Raw genomic sequence first — 4849 nt, forward strand, 5'->3', positions numbered from 1 at the left:
TGAAACATGGATACACCATTACACTCCTGAGACAAAGGAACAATCCAAACAGTGGATTTCCACAGGCGAACCAGCCCCAAAGAAGGCAAAGACCGTAAAGTCGGCTGGTAAGGTTATAGCTACAGTTTTTTGGGATGCACGTGGAATTATAGTTATGGACTACTTGGAAAAGTGTAAAACAATCACTGGTGAATATTATGCATCATTATTAGAGCAGCTGAAAGAAGAAATTTAAAAAAAACGACCACATTTGGCGAGAAAAAAAATTCTCTTTCATCACGACAACGCCCGAGTTCGCACATGCTTCGTTTCAATGGCTAAAATTGAAGAACTAAAATTCGAATTGGTCCAACACCCACCGTATTCACCATATTTAGCCCCGAGTGACTTTTTCTTATTTCCAAACTTGAAAAAATGGCTCGGCGGACAGAGATTTCCAGACAACGAAGACGTCATTGCCTCTGTAAGTGCTTATTTTGAGGAACTTCCGTAAACGCACTTTTCTGAAGGATTAAAAAAACTTGAAAAGCGATTGACCAAGTGTATAGAGCTCCAAGGAGATTATGTTGAAAAATAAAAAAAAATTTACCCAAAAAAAATTGTTTTTATACTTCATTCTAAGGACTTATGGAACTACCCTCGTATCTTCCTCATACCGAAATTAATTAAAAGTCAAAGTGATGAATCATTAATTAAAAAATAATCATCTTCAACAGACGAGTTTGTTTTGCAAACAATTAAATTTATTTCTAACCGAAAAGATTAATTTTAATCGAAAATGATGAATATTCAACTTTAATACCCAAATTTTTAACCAAAAAGAAGAATTTTGAAATTAGGACATTAACTTTAAGAGATAAAAACCCATTTCCTACAAAAAAGTCGATTTTCCAAAAAAAAGTGGATTTTATACCAAAATAACGATTTTTTAAAGAGAAAAGGTCAATTTTCCATTTGAAATAGTTATATTTTCTAGTAAAATTGTTACATTTTTTGATAAAAAATTGATTCCTGTTCCATGTCGAAAATTCCTTAACCCAAGGGAAATTGTATGACTTTACCAAAAATCCGTGTCCTAAAATAAAAAGGATAATTATTTGCACTCATATTCCCTGCAAACGTAGATAAAGTAAAAACTACTTTTCTAAATTGACAAAAATTACTAAAATATTGAGAGCTTGAATTTTTCTACGATTCAAAGAACATTCTCAGTTATTATTACTGTTATTATTAGTAAATTAATATTATTAATCAATGTTGGAAAATTTGCAACAACAGTTATTTATAAAATTAATTATTTGTGTTAGAAAAATAAGCAATAATACAATATCAATACAATTCAAATTGTTTTTTACATACTCATCTCTCTATTCAATTTTTCTAATTTTAAATTACATTTTTTCAGGAATTTTTCGATTACTAATTACAGCAGCTCTTATTGTTATTGAAAACTTTGTTCTTACATTTATATTTATAAAAAGTATCAAGTTTTTAATAAATTTCAATGTTTTTGCTATAGATAACAATGAAAACGCATGCCTACCTGATCGGAGCGCCATCTATTGAATTTATTTAAACTACGATACCCCTCCGGAAGCTAAAATAACAGATACTACATTTACATTCACGGGCGATGCATAGGACTGGTTCTTGTCGTCGGGTGACGCGCCAGGGAGGGGGAAGAATCAGTGTGAAGGAAGCGACAAGGCAAGGGAGAGAGCGTCGAGTGAAAGTGAGGGGCAGGATCGATTAAAGAGGAAAAGGGACGTAAGGGAGGGGGGCGTAAGGGGGGCCATGGAGCAAATGGAAAGTATGATGGGGGACCTGAGGGTAAGAGATGAGAGATGGGAGAAGGAAGTAAAAGAGCTGAGAGGGAAAGTAGAAGAATTGCACAGGGAGTTGACGTCAGCAAGAAAGGAAAAAAAGGATAAAATAAAGGAGATGGAAGAAGATACTAGGTTGTGAAAGAAAATGGGCGAAAAAAAGCTGGTTGGATGGGGTAGAGAACAAAGCATGGTTGTTTGGCACATAACAGTTAAGGCGGAGGTTAAAGGGGTAGTGAAAAAATTGTTGGGGGAAGGAGAGATTTTCAAGCGGGTGGAGAGAGGGTTTGTGGTGCCTCTGTATAAGAAAGTGGAGAGGGAGAGGAAGAAAAATTATAGAGGAATTACGTTGAGGAATACTGTTTACAAAATATACGCGATGGTGTTGGCAAATGGGCTGCGCAAGGAAGTTAAGGGGAAAGAAATATTGCCGGAGACGCAGGAAACCTTTAGGGATGGGAGTAGTGCTATTGGCAATGTTAACGTCTTGCAACACGTTGTGGGTAGATAACTAACCAAAAAGAGTGTCGAAGTGTACGCTTTTTTTGTAGATCGAAAGAGCACGTTATCTTCCGTGGATAGGCGTAGGTTGTGGGAGGCAGTGGAAGGGAGGGGAGTAAAAAGGGGCCTGATCGAGAGTTTAATTAGAAGAGAGTATATGAGGAGACGAAAGATAGGGTAAAAGGACGGGTGGGAATCTCTGAGGGATTCTGGATGAATAGTGGTTTGAGGCAGATGTGCCCGCTTAACACAGCGCTTCTTGCAGTCTTGATCACGGATATCAAAAGTGGGCTAGCGGCCGTAGTGGTAGAAGAAGTTACGGTAGGAGGCGTTAGGATATGTTCACTCTCATATGCAGATGAGATAATGCTGCTAGTAAAGAGCGAAGAGGCTTTAAAGGAGATAATTAAGATTTTGAGAAGATACTTGGATAAATATAGGTAAAAGATAAATGCGGATAAGTCGAATGTTACGGTGATTTGGAAAGAAGGTGGGAATAGATAAGGGAGGGAAGTGGAAGGGGAAGGGGAAGCGGAAGGGAAAAGCGGTACACGAGGTGGAAGAGTTTGTGTACCTGGGCTTCTTGTTTCAAATAAGGGGGGAGTGGATAGTCATATAAAAGAGAGGGTGATAAGGGCCAATGTGGTGATGAGGCAGGTGTGGGGCTCGGGAAGAAGTTGTTCGCAGACGATTTTGTAAGAAGAATAAAAGTGTTTGATTCGCTAGTGATGAGTGCCTTATTTCACGCAGTGGAGGTGTGGGGGTGGAAGGTTAGTGAGTAGGTAAATAGGATAGATGATAGGTATGTAAAATGGACACAGGAGTTCTACTTGTTACACTTGTTTCTGAAATAATTTGACATAGGTGTGCTAATGGCAAATGGCAATATGTGAATTTTAGTTAATCACTTACTATAGAAAAACATTAACAAGCAGAAAAAATATTTACATTCCTTAATAAAAATGAGTAAAAATATTCATTCATTTTTTTAAATGATCTTAATATCAAACTCAAGTTGTAACCTAAATCTACTTATAATGATTAAAAGTCAAATAGTTCTGTTAGTTAATGTTAAAAAAGAGCTTAATTTAAAAATATGAAATTTAATATTTGACAGTTAATTAAATTAGTAACATTTTAGTCAAATTTTATAGTCTCTAACAAATATTCATACAGGTATCAACTAAACATTTTGATATCTGATTTACTTAACTAGTCACGAAAATATTATTTTCAGTACAATCAGTTAATTTCAGATTTCAATAAGGGTACATTAAACCAATGAAATTATTTCCTTAAATGAAATAGAGTTCTTTTATTTCGCTTAAAATCTAAATGTGCAGAATTTCAGTAATTACAAGAAAAATTCTACTGATTTAAATGCAGCAAAGTTCTACACTAAATATTAGTACCAAATTACTAATTCTATTAGTTGAAATATTTAGTGATTTAAAAATTTGTAAAAATATTTGAATTTTGTTTTGGTTGTGTATACCGATTAAAAAAATTTGATAAAATTCTAAAACGTGACTAAAAAAAATGTTAAATAAGAAACGCTCTAATGTACAATTTTTAGCTTTATTGAAACTAAAAGAAGGATATTGTGAAATTCTTTGTAAATAGGCTATGTCACATGAGCTTGGAGACATTCCAGAATATTAGGCAAATCCAGTTTAAACTCAACATTTCCCTTCAAAATTATTCTCTTTGAATAAAATTAGAACTTTGCGTCTTTTTGGAATGTTTCAAACTCATTCTTATTCTTTGAGATAGGGTGATGTAAAAAATTCTTTATGCAGATAATAGAAAGCCCGGAAACCGACTTAAAGATAAGTTATTTATATTCATTTATTTCAACTTTTGGATGAAAAAGAAATTTTTAACCTAAAAACTACAAACAACGCGGAGATTGTTGTTCGCAGGGGGGGGGGTCTTTCTTCGATCAAAAATAAAAGATTCAGGCCTTTAATAAACAATAAATAAACACAAATGAATATATATATATATATATATATTCAATAATTTATTTATTTATTTCATTATACAAATATCTTATTTGTGTATTTAGTTGAAAATTCAAAATTGAACGGTTCTTTTTGTTGCAAAATTGGCCTCTTTTTCTTGAAATGCCTAAAGTTTTATCAAATGAAATTCTTCAGAGACGATTTATGTAGGAAATTCCAATGGTCTTGAAGGGACTTTAAAGAAAATCATTTTCATAAAACCTCCTTTGTAGCACTTTTTTATGTCAGAGGGAATGTGACGTAATTGTAAACCATTTATAAAATGTGTTTCTAGCTTTGTCCTTTAATTCAGTTCTTTTTAAAATTGTTTTTCGTCATGCAGATAATAGAAAACACTAAACCGACTTAAATATAAGTAATTTCTATCCATTTATTACAATTTTTGGATAAAAAAGAAAATTTAAACCTAAAAACTACAAACAACACGGCCATTTTTTTCGCCGGGGGGGTCTCTTTTTATGATAAATACAAAGATTTAGGCCTTAAATAAACAATAAATAA

The sequence above is a fragment of the Belonocnema kinseyi genome, chromosome 4 (assembly GCF_010883055.1).
Source record: "Belonocnema kinseyi isolate 2016_QV_RU_SX_M_011 chromosome 4, B_treatae_v1, whole genome shotgun sequence".
In the NCBI taxonomy this organism is placed as follows: domain Eukaryota; kingdom Metazoa; phylum Arthropoda; class Insecta; order Hymenoptera; family Cynipidae; genus Belonocnema; species Belonocnema kinseyi.